The sequence below is a fragment of the Bos indicus genome, chromosome 22, assembly GCF_029378745.1.
Source record: "Bos indicus isolate NIAB-ARS_2022 breed Sahiwal x Tharparkar chromosome 22, NIAB-ARS_B.indTharparkar_mat_pri_1.0, whole genome shotgun sequence".
Lineage (NCBI taxonomy): Eukaryota > Metazoa > Chordata > Mammalia > Artiodactyla > Bovidae > Bos > Bos indicus.
This window is the reverse complement of record NC_091781.1, coordinates 29,493,351-29,515,115: the sequence shown is the minus strand read 5'-3', so window position 1 is coordinate 29,515,115 and position 21,765 is coordinate 29,493,351. Positions and strand designations below refer to the sequence as shown.

The following is a 21,765-nucleotide window of genomic DNA, read 5'->3' as shown; positions in this document are numbered from 1 at the left end:
ATATAAATAACAAATGAGACCAGTCTCAGGTTTTCAGCTTAACAAGGCTTGATACCCACAACAAGATAAAGGACATTTTCACCACACTAGAAAGTGCCCTCCTGTCCCTTCCAAGTCAATTTCCATCCCTACAACCACTATCTGATTTCTATCACCACAGATTAGATTTTTGTCTTTTCTTGGATTCACATAAATGGAATGAGTTAGTATATGCCTGGATTCTTCACTTATATTGCTTTGAGATACATTCACATGTTTGAGTGTGGCAGTCAGGTATTCGTTTTATCACTGAGTAGTGTTCTGCTGCCTGACTCTATCATAATTGTGTTCATTTATTTTCCTGCAGTGTACATTTATTTCACTCCCAATTTTTGACTATTAGGAAAATAATGTTATAAACATTCTTGTATAATTCTTTTCATGCAGTACTTTTACAGCTCTTGAGTAAGTCTCTAAGAGCAGAATTGTTGGGTGATAGGGTAAATATGATCTGGGCCACAGTCAGCTCCCTGTCTTGTTTTTGCTGACTGTATAGAGCTTCTCCATCTTTGGCTGCAAAGAATATAATCGATCTCATTTTGGTGTTGACCATCTGGTGATGTCCATGTGTAGAGTCTTCTCTTGTGTTGTTGGAAGAGTGTATTTGCTATGACCAGTGTGTTCTCTTGGCAAAACTCTATGAGCCGTTGCCCTGCTTCATTCTGTACTCCAAGACCAAATTTGCCTGTTACTCCAGGTGTTTCTTGACTTCCTACTTTTGCATTCCAGTCCCCTATAATGAAAACGACATCTTTTGTGGGTGTTAGTTCTAAAAGGTATTGTAGGTCTTCATAGAACCGTTCAACTTCAACTTCTTCAGTGTTACTGGTTGGGGCATAGGCTTGGATTACTGTGATAGTGAATGGTTTGCCTTGGAAACGAACAGAGATCATTCTGCCGTTTTTGAGATTGCATCCAAGTACCACATTTTGGACTCTGTTGTTGATGATGATGGCTACTCCATTTCTTCTAAGGGATTCCTGCCCACAGTAGTAGATATAATGGTCATCTGATTTAAATTCACCCATTCCAGTCCATTTTAGTTCGCTGATTCCTAGAATGTCGATGTTCACTCTTGCCGTCTCCTGTTTGACCACTTCCAATTTGCCTTGATTCATGGACTTTACATTCCAGGTTCCTATGCAATATTGCTCTTTACAGCATTGGACCTTGCTTATATCACCAGTCACATCCACAACTGGGTATTGTTTTTGCTTTGGCTCCATCCCTTCATTCTTTCTGGAGTTATTTCTCCACTGATCTCCAGTAGCATATTGGGCACTTACTGACCTGGGGAGTTCCTCTTTCAGTATCCTATCATTTTGCCTTTTCATACTGTTCATGGGATTCTCAAGGCAAGAATATTAAAGTGGTTTGCCATACCCTTTTCCAGTGGACCACATTCTGTCAGACCTCTCCACCATGACCCATCTCTCTTGGGTGGCCCCCCATGGCATGGCTTAGTTTCATTGAGTTAGACAAGGCTGTGGTCCATGTGATCAGATTGGCTAGTTTTCTGTGATTATGATTTCAGTGTGTCTGCCCTCTGATGCCCTCTCGCAACACCTACCATCTTACTTGGGTTTCTATTACCTTGGACATGGGGTATATCTTCACAGCTATCCCAGCAAAGCACAGCCACCCCTCCTGACCTTGGACGTGGAGTAGCTCCTCTCAGCCCTCCTGCGCCCACGCAGCCACCACTCCTTGAATGTGGGGTTGCTCTTCTCGGTTGGCACCCCTGACCTCAGACATGGGGTAGCTCCTCTCAGCCGCTCCTGCGCCTGATGAACTATGGATGGAGGTTCATGACATTGTACAGGAGACAGGGATCAAGACCATCCCCATGGAAAAGAAATGCAAAAAAACAAAATGGATGTCTGAGGAGGCCTTACAAATAGCTGTGAAAAGAAGAGAAGTGAAAAGCAAAGGAGAAAAGGAAAGATAAAAGCGTCTGAATGCAGAGTTCCAAAGAATAGCAAGGAGAGATAAGAAAGCCTCCTCAGCGATCACTGCAAAAAATAGAGGAAAACAAGAGAATGGGAAAGACTAGAGATCTCTTCAAGAAAATTAGAGATACCAAGGGAACATTTCATGCAAAGATGGGCTCGAGAAAGGACAGAAATGGTATGGACCTAACAGAAGCAGAAGATATTAAGAAGAGATGGCAAGAATACACAGAAAAACTGTACAAAAAAGATCTTCACGACCCAGATAATCACGATGGTGTGATCACTCATCTAGAGCCAGACATCCTGGAATGTGAAGTCAAGTGGGCCTTAGAAAGCATCACTATGAACAAAGCTAGTGGAGGTGATGGAATTCCAGTTGAGCTCTTTCAAATCCTGAAAGATGATGCTGTGAAAGTGCTGCACTCAATATGCCAGCAAATTTGGAAAACTCAGCAGTGGCCACAGGACTGGAAAAGGTCCATTTTCATTTCAATCCCAAAGAAAGGCAATGCCAAAGAATGCTCAAACTACTGCACAATGGCACTCATCTCACACGCTAGTAAAGTAATGCTCAAAATTCTCCAAGCTAGGCTTCAGCAATACGTGAACCATGAACTTCCAGATGTTCAAGCTGGTTTTAGAAAAGGCAGAGGAACCAGAGATCAAATTGCCAACATCCACTGGATCATCAAAAAAGCAAGAGAGTTCCAGAAAAACATCTATTTCTGCTTTATTGACTATGCCAAAGCCTTTGACTGTGTGGATCACAATAAACTGTGGACAATTCTGAAAGAGATGGGAATACCAGACCACCTGACCTGCCTCTTGAGAGATCTGTATGCAGGTCAGGAAGCAACAGTTAGAACTGGACATGGAACAACAGACTGGTTCCAAATAGGAAAATGAGTTCGTCAAGGCTGTATATTGTCACCCTGCTTGTTTAACTTCTATGTAGAGTACATCATGAGAAACGCTGGAATGGAAGAAGCACAAGCTGGAATCAAGATTGCTGGGAGAAATATCAGTAACCTCAGATATGCAGATGACATCACCCTTATGGCAGAAAGTGAAGAGGAACTAAAAAGCCTCTTGATGAAAGTGAAAGAGGAGAGTGAAAAAGTTGTCTTAAAGCTCAACACTCAGAAAACGAAGATCATGGCATCTGGTCCCATCACTTCATGGGAAATAGATGGGAAACAGTGGAAACAGTGTCAGAATTTATTTTTTTGGGCTCCAAAATCACTGAAGATGGTGACTGCAGCCATGAAATTAAAAGACGCTTTCTCCTTGGAATGAAAGTTATGACCAACCTAGATAGCATATTCAAAAGCAGAGACATTACTTTGCCAACAAAGGTCTGTCTAGTCAAGGCTATGGTTTTTCCTATGGTCATGTATGGATGTGAGAGTTGGACTGTGAAGAAAGCTGAGCGCCAAAGAATTGGTGCTTTTGAACTGTGGTGTTGGAGAAGACTCTTGAGAGTCCCTTGGACTGCAAGGAGATCCAACCAGTCCATCCTAAAGGAGATCAGTCCTGGGTGTTCACTGTAAGGACTGATGCTGAAGCTGAAACTCCAATACTCTGGCCACCTCATGCGAAGAGTTGACTCATTGAAAAAGACCCTGATGCTGGGAGGGATTGGGGGCAGGAGGAGAAGGGGACAATAGAGGATGAGATGGCTGGATGGCATCATCAACTCAATGGAATGAGTTTGGGTAAACTCCAGGAGTTGGTGATGGAGAGGGAGGCCTGGCGTGCTGCGATTCATGGGGTCGCAAAGAGTCAGACTTGACTGAGTGACTAAACTGAACTGAGCGTAAATATATGCCTAATTTATCAGAAACTGCTAAACAGTCCTCGAAGATGACTGTTCCACATTATATTCTTAACAGCAGCATATGAGTTCTAGAACCTGATCCCCATTGCTAACAAACTTGGTGATGACATCTTTGGATCCCAAAGGTCCATTTCTTCCCAAGTGAGAAAGGGAGTGTCGCATGTGGGAACCCAGAAATGGTAGCTTTTGGGTGACACAGGTATGCAAGTCTTGGGTCTCGTGGCTCTCTGATCCATTCTCCCCAATTCTGGTTTTGCTATCTATCACAGGTGGCTGACCACTTCAGGCTGCCTCCCAGGGCCAGTGGAAGGCTCTTCATTGGGTGTGACCACTGGGAGGTGCTGAGTCGGGTGTGGCCAAATGGAGGGGCTGGATTGGCAACATTCTCTGGATTATAGAAAAAGCAACGGAATGTCAGAAAAACGTCTATCTCTGTTTCATCAACTATGCTAAAGCCTTTGACTGTGTAGATCATGACAAACTGTGGAAACTTCTTAGAGCAATGGGAATGCCAGACCATCTTACCTGTCTCTGGAGAAATCTGTATGCAGGTCAAGAAGCAACAGTTAGGACCCTGTGTGGAACAACTGATTGTTTCAAGATTGAAAAAGGAGTACGACAGGGCTGTCTGCTGTCACCGTGTTTGTTTAACCTATACTCTGAGCACATCATGAGAAATTCTGAGTTAGATGAGTTACAAGCCAGAATCAAGATAGGCGGGAGAAACATCAACAACCTCAGATATGTGGGTGATACCACTCTAATGGCAGAAAGTGAAGAGGAACTAAAGAACCTCTTCATGAAGGTGAAGGAGGAGAGTGAAAGAGCTGGCTTAAGACTAAATATTTAAAAAACTAAGTTCATGGTATCCAGCCCCCATTACTGCGTGGCAAATAGAAGGGGAAAAGGTGGAAGTAGTGACAGATGTCTTCTTCTTGGGCTCCAAAATCACTGCAGATGGTGACTGCAGCCATGAAGTCAGAAGACGATTGCTTCTTGACAGGAAAGCAGTAACAAATCTAGACAGTGTATTGACAAGCAGAGACATTACTCTGCTGACAGAGGTTCATATAGTCAAGGCTTTGGTCTTCCCAGTGGTCATGTACGATTGTGACAGCTGGACCATAAAGAAAGCAGAACACCAAAGAATTGATGCCTTTGAACTGTGGTGTTGGAGAAAACTCCTGAAAGTCCCACGGACAGGAAGGAGATCAAACCAGTCAATCTTAAGGGAGATCAACCCTGAATATCCACTGGAAGGAGTGATGCTAAAGCTGAAGCTCTGGTATGTTGGTCATCTGATATGAATAGATGACTTATTGGAAAAGTCCCTGATGTTGGGAAAGATCGAGGGCAGAAGGAGAAGAGGGCATCAGAGGATGAGATGGCTGGATGGCATCACTGATGCAATGAACATGAACTTGGGCAAACTCCAGGAGATGCTGAGGGACAGGGAGGCCTGGGCTGCTGCAGTTCATGGGGTCACAAAGAGTTGGACACGACTGGGTGACTGAACAACGACAACAGCAAGAGGGACTGGGTTGGCCATGGCCAACAGGAGACAGCTGCTGTGAATTTGGAAGGCATGAAGAAGGAAAAGGTAGGGTTTTTCTGCTCCTCTGGTCTCTGGTGGCTTCTGTCACATGGACCATATGTCTTCCTTGGCACTGGCTTCCACTCACCACAGCTCTAGCCTCCACTGGGTGACACCAGCCCTGGACCTAGGTGCCACCACCTGCCCCTTTTGTCTCTCTAGCCTCATCACGGTGGTGTCCTCAGGCCCTTGCAAATCCCTAAGTTGCCTCCTAGTTCCTTGTTGCTTGCTTTTCAGCCCCTTCCTTCATCTGTGTAATCAGTTCCTTGTGTTAGATTTCCTTTGTTCACATGCTGAGAGTGGGCTCTGTTTTCCTGCTTGGATCTTGACAGATACACACAGCATCAAGGATTAACAGAGACGATTTTGAGGCCAAATCACATCTGAGGCCTGCCAGGCTGATTTATTGTCAAATCCTAAAACTGCAAAAATAGGACAACCTTCTTCAGAAACACCATCTGGTACCACAATATTCCCCCTAATGTCTAGCCTAAATCCCTGCCGTGACAAAGTTTGCATCTGATAACCAGACACAACCAAGTCACTTGGCCTCAGGAGTGAATACGAGCATGGATGTTAGCAGGTATGGGGCCATGCCTTAGTACTGGCATGAGCCACAGTTGCGTAGTAGGAGAAGGAAAGAGGGGGACTGAGAGGAAAAGGGCCACCAAGCAGCCACCATAATTGATGGATTGACCCAAATTCTAGGTCGTCAGGCCACAGACTTGGCTTTCAAGGGAAGCAGTTGTTTCTGCTGCTCCTTTGCTTCTTCCTTTGGATCTTAAAATAGCACCTGCCACATAGCAGATGATAAATCTTTATTTGCATCATGGCATTTGTTTGTGCATTCCTTTGTTGAATATCTACAAGTACGTGGATGATTTAGGAGTCTTGATTGCAAGTGACGGAAAGCCAAAACGAAGTGGCATAGGGAAAAAAGGCACCAGAGTAATCCACATGGTTGAAGAGTTCAAGGATGTATTGGGTTCAGGCAAGTCTAGATCCAGGTTCTCAAATGATGCATTAGGAGCTGCTGTCTTGCCATGTCTTGGCTCTGCTTTTTGCTGCGTTGGCTTCATTTTAGACAAACTCTTCCAAGGGAAGGTAACAAGAAAGCTCCCAATAGCTCTCAGCTGATATTCCATCAGAACAATCACCACGGAGGAAAGAAAGAACCTGTCCTTTAAAACATTTTCCATGAAAATCTAGGGCTCATCACTCATCAACTCTGATTGCCCTGGCTTGGGTCTACTGCCTCCCTTTTAACCACAGTAGGAATTAGGACAATGAGCAAACTCCGGGAGATAGTGAAGGACAGGGAAGCCTGGCGTGCTGCAGTCCATGGGGTCACAAAGAGTAGGACATGACTGAGCAACTGAGTAACAACAATAACCCACAAGGCTATCTGTAATGAGGGATGTGTGGTTACCCAAAGGAAAAACAAGATTCTCTTGTCAGAAGGACAGCTGGAGGCTGGACAGGCAGAAATCACAAATGGCCACTACAGGGACATCTGTATGTCAGGAACTGTGGGCCAGGGAGACAGGAGCAACATGCCACCATTTGCTTGTCCTCATGGTGCTGACACTCTAGCACAGAAGCTGCGTGGCAAAGTAGGCAGCTAGAATCAAGGACATGAATCTTCCCAAGGTAGCAGTAGAGGCTGCAAAAGGAGCATTCTCCCTCACATGTGACTTCATAGCCTGCCGTTCGAAAATGCAAATGTCCTCAGATTTGGCCAGTCTGGAAGCTAGTAAACTGGTTTTGTGTCTACAAGGGACACTAAGAGTTGCCGTGAGGTCTTCCAGAAAATAGGGAGGTCGGGCAGAAAAGAAGGCTTCCCTGGTGGCGCAGATGGTAAAGAATCTGCCTGAAATGTGGGAGGCCCAGGTTCTATCCCTGAGTCAGGAAAATCCGCTGGTGAAGGGAATGGCAACCCACTCCAGTATTCTTGCCTGGAGAATCCCATGGACGGAGGAGCCTGGCAGGCTACAGTCCATGGGGTTGCAAAGAGTTGAACATGACTGAGCAACTAACACACATTTCCAGAAAGCTCTGCTAGAGCTACAGTCTGTAACAGATTGTGTAGTTTATGTGACATGCCAGGAGTCTCCAGAAAAATCATCCTGTTGTAGGGTGCGGGAGGGGTTGCGGGGGTGGAAGATGGTAAGGAATGCACCTCAGGTCATCTTCCAACTTTTAACCAAGCTGGAAAACACCAAAGTTGTTTTTTCTACTTAACTTCTTTCTGACAATTGGTTTCATGTGATTGTAAGACATAATACTGAGAGCGCCACTGTAAGCTTCTCTGCAATGGTAACGTTTTGCAAAACTCTAGTGGACTGCCACAGGCGGGCTCTTGACATCCATGCAGGCCCTGGTCTTTACTGCAATTGCCCCAGTTTTACTTGGAGTCGTTTGTATGTGTGTCTGTGTATTCAGCTCTGCGCAATTTTATCACATGTGTAGAGTAGCATGTGCACCATCACAGTGGAGGTCAAGAAGGATCCCATCACATCCAGAAGGATCCATTCAGTTGCTTTTTTAGAATGCCTACCCCCATATCCCTTCCAAGTAACTCATTCTCCCTCTTCCCTAACCCCTGGCAACCACAAACCTGTTCTCGAGATCTAGAATTTTGTCAAGAGTCTTATGCTCCTTTTGGACTGGTCTTTTCCCTCAGCAAAAATTTCTGGGGATTCATCCAGTTGTTACCTGCATAAATAGTTTGTTTCTTCTGATTATTGAATAGTATTCAATGGTATGGATGGACCAGTTTGTTACCTATTTACTTGGTGAAGAACATCAGGATTGTTTCCAGGTTTTGCTACTATGAGTAAAGCTATTATGAACATGTATATATAGGTTTTTATGTGGGATGGATGCTCTGAAACCTGTGTTTAATTTGTACTCTAGCTCATCCATGTATGACCTTCATTGATATGACCTCCTCTCTGTTGGCCCTTCTAACGTTGAATTACTGCCCCTGGTATTTATGAAGTATCTTCAACCATTCAGAGCAAGCTGACATTGATCATGTCATTATATCTTCACAATAGTCTCAGTGAAGGGCATTTTCCCCCTTGTGATCACATTACGCTTTGCTTCCTGTTTAGGGGTCAAGTTTTAATCCTCCTTCTAAGCTGGTCTTATCTCCTTATCTGAATGTTGCTCTCTGTCAAGTGGCACTATGTCTTCTGGACTTTATGTAGTGCTGCACACTGAGCTCTGGGATGGCTATCCTCTGATGCCCACATTCATGCATTCAATACTTGCTCGATGAGACTTACTTTGTGCCAAGTGCCAGGGAGACAGTGGTACACCAGTTCTTCCTAGAGTTGTGCAGTGTGCAACCTGCTCAACCATACATAAGAAACGAATGCTGGTCTTGGTCAAATTCCCATGTCACTGCTTCTCATTGCATTAAGAACTTCCACCTGCTAGCACTGGCCTCAGTCGTAATTTACAAAGTTGATTAATATCTCTTTGAAGTGAAGTGTTAATTGCTTAGTCATGTCCAACTCTTTGTGTCCCCATAGACTGTAGCCCACCAGACTCCTCCATCCATGGGATTCTCCAGGTAAGAATACTGCAATGGGTTGCCATTTCCTTCTCCAGGGGATCTTCCCAACCCAGGGATGGAACCCTTAACAGGGTATAAATCAAGAATCTATCTCGTTTTCTTTATGTTTGAATCTCAAGTATCTAGGATTATGCTTGGCTCACAATAGACACTTAGTTAATGGCTGAGCAGCTTTCACCCCTACACAGCTCGTAAGTCCATCTATAAGAGCTCTTTCCCTGTGTGTCTTTCCTGACCTAGAGTGTTTCCCCATAGCATCCTGTTATAACACATAACACATAGTGCTGCCATTTCCTGGCTTTCTGTCTCTATTCAATCCACCCACTCCCTAACACACCAAGAAAGTCAAAGCTAGAGTCATGCCTGTTTTGTTCATCTTTTGTCTCCCTGTAACTTGCCTGGTCCCCAGCTGGTGGTTATGAAGTAGGCGCTGAATGAAGGAGAGGAGAGGGTTCTGCTGGTCTGCCCCAAGACTAGGAGATGAGAAGGAAGATGGCATGGCGTAGGGGCTTCTCACCCAGAGACCCTCACGCTAAGCAGGCTGGCTCCCAGCTCACTCCACAGGGCCAAAGCCCCTGTTGTGTCAGCAATTACTCTAAGTTACCAAGCCACTTCTCACTCAAATCCCACTGGCTGATCAGAGAATGAATTTAGGGCATTGTCTTCCAAAGAATATCTTTATTCTGTCCCTGGCAATTTCCTACAATGTGTCCCCCTAACAAGCCTTGATACCAGAAGCTGAAGGCAGACTGGTGCCCAGAATGGATTGAACTTGCAATCCTGGGCAGCCCTTGAACCCACGTTCCCAGCCTCGCAGTCAGATCCCTGCAGAATAATAAGACTCACAAATCTTTTGTCTGCAAAATTATCTTCTTGTAACACTGGAAGCTGTTACCATGGAAATAAAATAGCCTATTAGCCCAAATCTACCAAAATATGGGAGAGGCCCGGCTGCCTTTCTGAGGCCCTTCATTAATAAGGAGAAAAGCAGATTAACCTTTAAGAGAATTGACAAGAATGGCCATGACTTGCTGGATTATGATTTTCATGTTGAGTTTATCTGGGCTAATATCTCAGCCTGGAGCAGCCATGCTGGGTGAATAAAGACAAAGCTCAGTGTGAAGATTCAGATGCCTGCCTGGTCTGGTCTGTTGATCTTGGCCACCCCGGATGGCTTCTGGCCCATGGACTCCTAGAGAAGGCTCCTTCCCTGACTGGTCCACTGGAAGGAGAGCGATTTTCCTGTCCCCTGTGGAGCAGCTGCCGAGAAAGGCAGGGAACTGCAGAGGGCTCCTAGCTCATAGCCAAGATGCCAAACAGGAGCCAGAGACAGATGGAGCTGAACCCAGTCTATCCTAGTCTGCCTCCTCTCCTCAAGGGTGCCCAGTGCTGAATCCCAGACACACAGGTTTCTGGGACAGTCCTCCCACATGGGCTCTGCCTCTTCCTGTGACCAGGCACAGAACTTCGGAGTGCCCAGTAAGGGGACTTGGCAGCCCCAGCAGCCCTGGGCATCCCAGTGTCTGATATACAACAGAGACCCGATCCTTGCACAACTCTCTGCTCCCACACTTGGCCAACAAGAGCTGTCAGCATCTTAACCACAGGCAGGTGGGAAGTGCCAGTGTCTTGACAGGTGTCAAGAGGGACTCGCTTTATCCTCAGGAAACTGACAAGAGCCAAAAGAAACTTGGGTTGCTTGACAAGACTTCACAGATTTCCGGGGATTTTTTTCTTTTTTGGTCATCCTGCTTTTGGTTCCAAATTAAATGAAGAAAGGGAGGGAGAGAGTCCTGGTAAACGTCAGCCTCATTATTAAAGGCTCCGCTGCCTGAGGGACAGCATTACATTCTTTCCTTGCCTCCGGTTACTGACACCAGGAAACACAAGACCCCTATTAACCTCAGGGGTGGCCTGTGGTCAGAGACAGGGGGTGTGAAAAAGGGAGAGGTCAGCTCTTCATCTCCATTCAGACTGTGAGCTGATCAGGAAGTTCTCTCTGAATGACCCCTGTTTGTCAGTCTAGGCTAAGTGCTGTAACAAACGAGCCCCAAGTCTCAGCAGTTTCAGACAATAGTGGGTTAACTTCTCACTCCTCTCCAGGCCACACAGCTTTTAGAAGCCTGGATCCTTTCCACCTGGTGGCCCTACCATTTCCTAGGACTTTGAGGTGCCTCACTGGATCCTAGCATCTGGCTGGGAGTTGAGGGAGAAACAGGGTGGAGGACCTGGGGATGGTTTAGAGACATCCTGCCTCTTGCTCTCACTCTGTTGACCAGAACAAGACACAGGCCCTGACACTGGAAATAAGAGGGGTGAAATAAAGTGCCAAGGCAGGAGAGAAACCTCAGCTATGGGAGAGCAGCAAGCGCTTAAATACAAATGCCGAGTCTACAGTTGAGAATAACTGATGCTCACTACCCTGTATTCACCATAGAGATTCTGAATGTAAGGGATTGGGGTGGGGGCAGGGGTGGGAGGCAGTGCCTAGTAATGATACAGCCCGACATTGCTCAAGGCATATGTTGAGAGGGACTCAAGTCCTACAATGTGCTTCTCAGAAACTGGTTTTCTTGAATAGATATGTTTGGGAAATAATGAAAAAGACATATTCCTTCTGGGCATTCACACCCGACAGTAGCCTATGAAAGGCTCTGATAAGTTCTGCATTAAAAAAAAAAAAAATCTTAATTTAAAGCATTTCCCACATATATTTGACTGGAGACCCTCAATTTTGGGGGGACAAAAATCTAATAATATTTTTCAGCAATGTTTTAAGGGGCATAATTTGAGGGGGAAAAATAAGACCTAACCCAATCTCTTTTTTTTTTTTTACAACAAAACAAAGCAAAACACACACTTGAAGCTCAGAATGAGGACTTGACTTCCTCAAGATCAAAGAGCTTGTGAGGAAGTTACAGGCCTGCACCAGATCCTACGGAATGTGCACATTTCTCTAAACATCTCAGCTGGGATCATCATCCCCTGGAGCATGCGGTGAGTAACTATATGCCAAGTTATAGCATCGCACAGCTTGGGCAGGGGGGGCGACTTTCTTTATTCATTTAGAAAATAAGTGAAAAAATTCTACCTCATTTTTCTCACCTGTAAAATGGGGATAATGGGAATAACAGGAAGGGGTGAATTGCTTTAGATGGGAGGGAAGACTCTCTGAGAAGGTGATACATGAGCTAAGACCAGAAAAATGAGAGGATCATACTATTGCAAAACAAAAAAAGAGCCCCAGAATGAGTCTTAAGAGGACAGGGTAGGGGGGTCCCTGGAGAAAGAGAACCAAGCATGGCTTTCTTGACATAAGAGAAGCCATTTTTGGCCTTAACCATTTTGTGATCTAACCCTGCTTGCCCTTGAAGAGGTCTCAGTAATTAATGGTTGTAAGGGAAGTGAAATGGAGGAACAAAGGAAAAGCAGTCAAGAAACAACATTTCAGCAATAAAACAGTCCTCAAAGGATATACATAACTATATGACACGTATTTTTGAGTTCTACAGGAACTAAGGTCCATAACCAGGTGGACGATGGAATATTGACCTTCTCTAAATCTCATGGCTTCAATCAACTAAAGCTTAGACTCTGTCAACCTTTGCCCCAATTCTATGCTGAATTCTCTTCTGCTGAGGCCCCTCCATGGATATGCATGTACCCATAGCTTAAAGGTCCCCAATTTTACTGTTCGGGGAGACACTGCATCAGGAAAAATCCCCAGTGTCTGACTTGCTACATGTAAAAAATTCTTCCTTCTCCTGATCTTTGGTTTGGTTGTATCTTCTGGCTCAACACTCATCAAGAGTTAAACTCAATTTTTGTGTAACACAGGCATGGCACATAGGCACAGAGCAAAAATGCTCAGTAGAGCTTAGTCAAATGAATGAAAAGATAAATGAGTGTGTTGTGAATCAGCATATAGTGTAATTAGGGTTCTTACAACAAGTTCAATTTGTGAGTTTTCCCAAAACCACCCAACAATTCTCTGAGGTCCTACAATTCAAATCTTGATACTACCTGGAAAGAGCATCAGATCCCACAGATTAAGGGTTCAGTTCCATGGGACTGCCCCCTCTGGCCCCACTTCAGAGGCCCATTGCTGCTGCTGCTGCTGCTGCGTCGCTTCAGTCATGTCCAACTCTGTGCAACCCCATAGACGGCAGCCCATCAGGCTCCCCCGTTCCTGGGATTCTCCAGGCAAGAACACTGGAGTGTGTTGCCATTTCCTCCTCCAATGCATGAAAGTGAAAAGTGAAAGTGAAGTCTCTCAGTCGTGTCCAACTCTTAGCGACCACATGGACTGCCCCACCAGGCTCCTCTGTCCATGGGATTTTCCAGGCAAGAGGCCAATTGCAAATCCAGGTTATCATCTGTGGGATTTTGACCAACCAGCTAAAGGTGAGAGGTCCAACCATTCTCTACTTCTACAGACTGGAGATTCCAATGACCCCTTCCATGGGTTCCATTAATTTTCTAAGGTAGCTTAGAGAAACATTTTATCTTCTAGGTCATGCATTTATTATAAAAGGATATGACTCAGAAACAGCCAGATGGGCAAAGCACGCCACCCTCCCAGCACCTCCATGTAGTCATCAACCCAGAAGCTCTGCAAACCTAGCCCTTTCTGGGGTTTTATGGTGCCTTCATTACATAGACAAGTTTGGTTAGATCACTGACCATTGGTGACTCAACTCAGTCTCCAGCTCCTCTCACCTCCCTTGAGTTCTAGTCCTCTAATCACTGGCTGACTCCCCTGGCAACCAACTCCCCATTCACCCATTCTGAGGCACCTCCACAAAGTCACCTAATTAATATAACAAAAGACATCTTTATAGATCTCAGCATAGGAAATTCCAAGAATCTTAGGAGCTCTATGATAAGAAAAGGCATGAAGACCAAATATAAATTTCTTATTATAAATCACAATATCAGAGTAACACTGCAATTTTCAGATAAAACACTTCAAAGATACATCACCTTGGCACCCTCAAAACACAGTATATGTTTTCTGTTTCCACTACTCTCTGATGGTAGGATTAATTTGGGAAGAATATTCAAGATACTTGGGCACTACTGACATTTAATCAGATGATTTGTCCTGTGCATGAAGGATGTCCAGCCTCTATCTACCAAATTGTCCACCCCCATGCCCTATTTGTAACAACCAAAAATGTCCCCTGGGAGGCAAAGTCACCTTCAGGGGAGAACCACTGCTGAGGATAGTCAAGCTCTTACATTGGAAAGATAGGAAATGTGGACCATAACATTATCAAACCTTTTCTTTTTCTCCCTGCTCACCCCTGTGGGCTCCCCAACCAGTATTGTGGGAAAGATATGTCCACACAGCATCACTTAGCATGGAACCAGCTTTCCAATCAGAGCAGGCACCGATGAACCATTTCTGTACTTCTGTCTCCTCCTTCCCATGCCCCAGAAAATTCCAAGTTAATTTCCAGCCATCTTGTTACAACCTCTCAAGAGAAGGAAGCAAAGTTTCCTGATTTTGCATTCCAGCAGCAGTGCAACCTGAACCCTTTGTGTTTTTGACATTCTGTTTCTGATTTCCATGCTGAGCTGAAAGTAGGGGATAAATACTTCCTTGAAAGCCCTGTGTATTCCGCTGAAAATCAGCCAACAGGCTTTGAAGAAGAGAGCAGGGGTCCAGGGACTTGCTGGGAGAATGTACCAGACTGGTCACTGGACAGAGAAAGAGAAAGAGAGAGAGGGCAAGCTATGCGCAGGTCCTAACATGCAGCTCCTCACTCGCCGGGTGTCTCTGCCAAGGCACTTGAACTGAGGCTTAGTTCCCTCACATGTAAAAGGAACACAATGCTGCTACTACCAGTGACTACTGTTTACTTACTGCCCTGAGCACTGCAGCCTAATAATTCTTGTCCAGATCACAGAGTCATGGTGAGAGGTATATCAAAGAGATTTAAGGGCTTTGTCAACAGTAAAGTGCTTTACAAACTCCAGGTCCAATTAGAATTGCCACCTACTTCAGATATTTATACCTGAAACTGAACAAACTTCCAGGAGACAAAAGAGCAGAGCAGGTAAGAACCCAAGTTTCAGAGGTAACCAATCCTGACATCAAATCCCTAATGGACCACACTAGTTGTGTGACACTGGGCCTCTTATTCAACCTTTCTGTGCATTTAGTGTTCTCATCTGAAAAAATTGAAGCTAAATGGGATTTTAAACAGAACTTAATTTGATCCTCATTTACAGCACTTAGGCCTGCTGCTTAGTGAGTCTAGACCATGACTGCAGAGAACCTGTGTACTGAGGAGGGATCTTTATGGAGAAGAGCAGAAAGATGGGGTACAGAGGGAATGGAGCTGGAGGGATTAGGGAGCCTCAATCTGTGAGTGGAGGGGAAAAAGGCCCAGGTCATGGCATTGATTCTGACATATTCTGACTCAGAAGGAAAGGCATAGTAAGACTGGGGCTTTGAATATGTTATGCCAGGCGTGAACAAGTGGGAGAATCTTGCCAATAACTCTTGTTGAACTCTGCATCTGTCTCTGCTGCCAGGACAGGCGACTTGCCCATGTTACCCCATTTGTGCCCCTCCCAGGGGAGGCTGAGGCTAATCCTTGGACTTTTTCTTGTGTTAAGTCAGCCCCCAGGCCTGCGCACACGCACAACACATACCAGCTACAGAGATCTCAACTTTAGCCCAGCTGGGCTTCCTGGCATGTTGCCCACCCACCAGAAAAGGCCGAGCAGGATGAAGGCAGATGGCGGGTGCACTTCTGAGAAGGGCCTTCAAGCCTCTGACAATAAGAGAACAGAGATATTCCTTCTGGCAGACACTGACCCTCTGAATCAAAGCCCCCTCTGGCTTTGTGCTGCTGGGTGGGTCTTTCCTGAACTTTCTCCTCTAATGTTATTGTGGTTTCTCTCTGCTAGGTTTCTGACTCTTGCTTTTCAGTTTGGATTTCCCCAGAGTGCTCTCTGCCATGAAGCCCTTTTCCTAGACTCAGTCCCTGAGGCAAAGATTTGAGTACAGTTTGTTTGGGAGGGGGCACCAGGGTTGCGGGGAGGCAGTGAATAGGGAAAGGGAGAGGAGCAGGTAGGGGGCATCATCAAGGAACCTCCTTTGGGGGCTCATTCCTCGGGCGAGCCCTGGGAGATGATGGAGATAATGCCTCAAGTTCTCTCACCGGAGTGTGCAGAGCTGGGTGTGGTCTATTCATTCATACTGGTGGAGGGTGTGTCTTAGTCCATCCAGGCCGCTATTATTAAAAATACCATAGAACGGGTGGTTGATAAACAATGGAAAATTATTTCTCAGGATTTTGGAGGCTGGGAAGTCCAAGATCAAGGTACTAGAAGATTCGGTATCTGGTGAGAGCCTACTTCCTGGGCCATAGACGGCTGTTCTCACTGTGTCCTCCTGCGGGGGAAGGGATGAGGGAGCTCTCTAGGGCCTCTTTCATAAGGGCACTAATCCCATCCATGAGGGCTGTGCTCTCTCTTACGGTCTAATCACGTCCCAGAGGCTTCCACCTCCTAATACCATCACCGTGGGGGTTAGGATTTCAACATATGAACGTTAGGGAGGCACATTCAGCCCACAGCAGTCTGTCCTGCCCAGAATCTCTGTCCTAAAAGGAGAACACACATGAGCAGAGCCCCAGTATCATTTGGGAGCCGCCTTCACAGATAGAGATGAGTGCTGATGGCATCTGGTGGGACCCCATTGCTGTCTCCCTCATTCCTCCCCGCCCCGCCGCCCACCAATTTCTGATTCTTCGGGCCCTTGACAGCACTGGCGATGTGGGGAAAGGGAGAGGTTGGAGATCCCAACCTTTACCACAGCCTCCCAGAGGGGCAACCACATTGAAGCTGTCAAAATATGGATGGGACTCTAAAAAAGAAAAAAAACGTGGACTTCACTAGGGAAATTGGAAAACATCAGTCACAGTTCTGTTTATTCAGTGCCTCTTTAACCATGGCAAATTCTTCATCAGGAGAGAAAATTAAAACAAAGTAAAACCATGAGCACTCTCTCCTGGGAGAGGTTCAGGGCTCATTTCTCTGTTCCTAGTTAGCCCCCTCAAATGCTAATATTGAAAGTGTTTTTAAAGTCTTATTTGTTTGTTTGTTTCAGTATTAAAGATTCCCCCTCCTGTTCCCCTGAGACTGGAAGGCTGGGCTGGGAAGAAGAGGAACTCTGCTCCTCAGTGTTCTCAGTGGATGATCTCCCCTAGCTGATAGAAAGCCATGTTCCCAGAGGGTCTTAGGAAGTCTTGACTCTCTGCCACCTGGGCACAGAAGCTTGCTACCTATATTTCCTTGGGCAGATGGCTAATTCCATTGAACCTTAGTTTCTTTGTCTTTAAAGTGCTGGTATTTATAGGACCCACCTCTGGGGTGACTGTGAGGATTCAGTAAGATGATACAGGCCCACGCAGGGCACCGTGCATGCAAAGAGCCGTGTCCTGGAGGCTCAGGGATGTACGTTTACCATCCACTCTTTTCCTTCTTCTGGTTTTAGTCCACTGAATCTCACTCAGTGCTGGTGATCAGCTCTCCTAATAGGACTATCAAATCTCTGTGCAAATAAAACTGTGGTGGTCTGCCTATGATCCCTAGCATGCTGGACTCAAAAGGGGGACCCTGCAGGGAGACTGGCCACATTTTCCCAGGAGTCAAGAGAAAAGAGATGATTCTCAATCAAGTGAAACTGTCCCTTGGGATCTGGCTTTATCCTCACAATGATCCCAACACTGGGGACTCAGTGCTAAGAGAAACATAGAGAAAGGAAAGACAGGTAATTCCAAAAGAGAAGGTCATTGCTTAGACCACATCTGCACTATTCTGTTTCCTCCTGGATGTTACACTTGGAGGGATGTTGGCACATGATATATTTTTTAAATATACAGATGTATTTCTGGGCCATATAGAATGTGACATGGAGGCAGAATGTGTACACAGAAAGGTAGGAGTATGTCAGGCAAAGAAATGAGTTAAATTCCTAAAACATCTAATGCAAGGAGTTCACTAAATACTAATGAAATCAAACTAATGAGAATATTAACCACAAGGCTGTGCATATTGGATCAGACCATTTGGCTGTGCATAATCATATTTTAGTAGCAGGTAACAGCTCAAGATCTCAGGAATATTAAGCCCAAAATGAAGGGAGAAATTCCCTACTGATATCTTAAACCACAGGGCTGGCAGAGATCGGCAGTGGGGAAATTACCCCTGTCTTCCTGCTCCCCCAGTGCCACCAGCATCTGGTGCCCTGCTCCTGGGACTTCAGTTTTCCTGTCTAGAGCAGCCGTCTCACGGGACTGGGAATTTAGCAGGCTCCTGCTCATTCGTAATTCTATTTGCTTTGGCCAAGACATCAGAACAGGGGTGTTAGATGTGGTCCCTGTTTGAATGTGGCTCACATGGAAGACTGATTAGGGAATCTGAGCCGTTTGTGGTCATGAATATTCAGGACAGAGAGTAAAAACAAACAGGGTTTGTGGGGCATGAAATTGAAGACAAACAAATATTCCAGCAGAGTAACAGGACTGGAGCCCAGGGATGGTGACCGTCACTTCCCCAAGGGAACTCCCATGGATGCCCTAGTGACACGGACTCTGGGAGTTCAAGGGCGAGGTTGTCTGTCTTGTTTGCTGCTGTATTCCCAGGGCACAGCATAGAGCTAGCACTCAGTGAGCAATCAGCTGTTGCATAAAGAAAAGAAAGGACCAGAGCTTAGAAACCCCAAACCCCTTTCCTTAGATGTTTTGTTTGCCATAAACAAGATTTTTAACACTTTTTTAAGTGCTATGGTAAGCAGAAACCTAAACATGGCCCTACCCCCAAGAGGCCCACCCCTGTTATTCCATCAAACAGGAATCTGAAAATATTTTGTAGATGGAATTAACTTTAATTCCCAAGTCAGTGGCCTAATTAAGGCAAGTATCTGGATGGACCCAACCCAAACAAGTGAGCTCTTTAAAAGCTAAGAGCTTTCTCTGGCTGCAGCAGAAGGGAAGTAGAGAGATTCAAAGCACAAGAAGGATTTCACAGGCTGTTTTTCACTTTGAAGTGGACTGGGTTATGTTTAACCACCCAAGAACAGCTTCAAGAGGCTAAGATACCCCCAGGCCTATACCCAGCAGGGAAAGGGGCATCCAGCTGTACACCCACAAGGAACCAAGTTCTGCCAACAATGTGAATGAGCTTAGAAGCTGATTCTTCCCTGGAGCCTTGAAATAAGAGCCAGCCTACTTGTCACCTTAATTCTGACCCTAAGCAAAGAGCTCAATTAAGTTGACATCAACTTCTGAGCTATACAATGGTGAACTAATAAAAAGGTGCAATTTTAAGCCCCTAAATTTGCAGTTAACTTGTTATACATCAATAGAAAAGTAATACAAGTATGAACCTGCAGAATCTAATAGTTTCTTTTCTGACCAGCCATAGAGCATGGTGGTTAGGAACGTGGATTATGACTTGGAGCCACATTGCCTATTTCAAATCTTAGCTCTGCCATTGTCCCAGGTGAAAGATCTGAGCAAGTTGTTTAATCTCCCTGGGCTTCAGTTTCTTCATGTGTAGAATAGGGGTGATAATAATAATATCTCCGTCCTGGTGCCATGGAGAACCAAATACTGTAAAATATGTAAAGTTCTGAGAGTAATGTGTGGTACATTATTTTATCAGCCCTGTGATTAGTACTATTTAAAAAAAAATAAAGGTTTCTAGAATCTCCCCTCAAGGCCCAGGACCTGAGAAAGCTGAGCCATAGACCCACATGACAACCATCAGCTGAAACTGCCCCCTTCTTCTGGTTTTCTCATATGCATTCCTCTTGGCACCGTTATGCTTCCTGCTGGCCCCTGTAGGCATTTGGGTTTGCAATCTCTGATCCAGGATTGATTAGCTGGAGAGTCAAGCAAAACCTCAATTCTGACCTTCACCTATGAAAACAAGCCAAGATCTTTATTCATTAGCTGAGCGGATATAGTCTTCTCTGAAGCCCTCCTTAATTTTTCTTTGGAAGGATTTAGAAGCTGGCTGGAGTATGGCTTGAAGAGAAACGTGCAAGGACTCTTGCGGGTCTTTGAACTGAAGATCCCAACGGACGGAGGAGAAGTGGCTCAGAAGGGCTCTTGAGTATCTAATCCATTTGCGGCTGTCACTGCCTCCTGGCTTTATAAAATAAAGGACAACATGAAGCCTGTGAAAGATGCCATCCATCCTTCTGGTGGCCCCAAAGTCCAAGCCCACTAGACTCTGCGAATTGTAAGTGCTGGCCACTCAAGAGCCCTCATGCCTCTCTCTTCTGTTGTCCTAAATGATCCCTTGGCTCTGGATCCTTGCCAAGAACCCGGAGCACAATGCCACTTCAAGCCCAAAGTCATCTCCCTGTCTCAGCTCCAATTAGCTCAGAGCTTTTGGGAAGCTGTGTGTGAGAGCAGCAGGGCAAGCAAAGTGCTGTCCAGCTGGCGGGCAGATGGACAGAAAGAGGGCCAACTCTTGTTTTTAATCTAAAAAAGAGCCCAGGGTAGGGAACTCAGGCAGCTCCCCTCCTGTCTCTGAATGGTAATCTCTTGGGGCCATGAGAAAATGTTTCACTGCAACAGTACCTGAGTTTTCCTCTTTAGACCCTATGACCTTCCCAGGCTGTGCAAATGGACTATTGACAACAACTCTTCACTGTCTGTTATTCAGTCTCCCTTTGAAGCAAAAGCAGAGGGTTTGACCAGTTGGCTACACACAACCCTCTCTCTCTCTCTCTCTTTGTCAAACTTGTTTCTAGAACTCAAGTCTGTGTGAGGTACAAGAATGTCTTGAAATATTAGAATCATCTAATATTCTATTATTGTATGATGTATCTAATCTTCCTTGCTCATCCCTCTTAGGATTTCACTTTTTTCCCCCATAGAGTCTTGCTATTTGAAGTGACCATCTTGGGCCTTACTTATTGGTATCACTCTTGATGTTTGTTAGAAAGGTTGTCTCAGACCTGCCACAGACCTACTGAATCAGAAACTGTAGTTGAACAAGATCCCCAGGGGACTGACAGGCACGTTCAAGTTTGAAAAGCAATCCTTAGCCTAGCCATTTTTCTCCTTAGTTTGGGCAGATACACGGAATCACCCACTGCTTTGGGAATAAGCAATGCTATGGAATCAGAAAATAAAGTGGGAGAAGGGAGGTTTCTGACTATTGAGTTCAAAACATCTACGGGTTTAAATTTAAAGCAGTATTTCCATGTATACTTATAGAACACATTTTTGTCCCCAATGCCATAAACGTTAAAAGATTCCACCCCTGGAGGAAAGAGGGAGAAGGAGAACCATGGAGACAGCAGCTAAGTGAGATCAAGAAACTCTGGGTCTCTGGGAGTTCCACCATCCATTCCAATGCCAGGGAGCCACATGGCAGCCCAGTCAGTTGTCCTTCTCATGGCCACCTGCTGGGGAACACTCATGGGCAGGTTGCCACACAATCATACAGGAGGAAGACAGCTCTTCCTTGACCAGAGAATTTGCTTCAGTCCCTGAGACCCTTGGTGATCCCTAGCACCTTGGGAATGGAGTGGGAGCCATAGACACATAAGAGGTAATGTGACCTGGAAGAAAAGCTTCACTAAGACCAAGATGGCACTAGTCGATCCAGCGGTCAATCCCTCATTAAATCAGGGATAGTAAACCAACTCACCCTACACTTCTGATCTGGTTTCCTCCTGCAGGCCCATCATGGAGGAGGAGGCCCTGAAGTTTCCAACTTTATC

At 45.4% G+C, this 21,765-nt stretch overlaps 1 long non-coding RNA gene across 2 annotated transcripts in view; it reads right to left on the bottom strand.

The window, feature by feature from the left end:
- LOC139178684 (uncharacterized) overlaps window positions 1-21,765 on the bottom strand; it is a 358,504-nt gene that overhangs the window by 201,674 nt on the left and 135,065 nt on the right. Inside the window, exon 7 of one of the 2 annotated variants that reach the window (XR_011563123.1) lies at window positions 1-21,765. This exon is cut by the window's left edge and continues 23,489 nt beyond it. The exons of the other annotated variant lie outside the window; for it this stretch is intronic. This is a non-coding gene — a long non-coding RNA (uncharacterized lncRNA). 2 annotated transcript variants of the gene reach the window in all.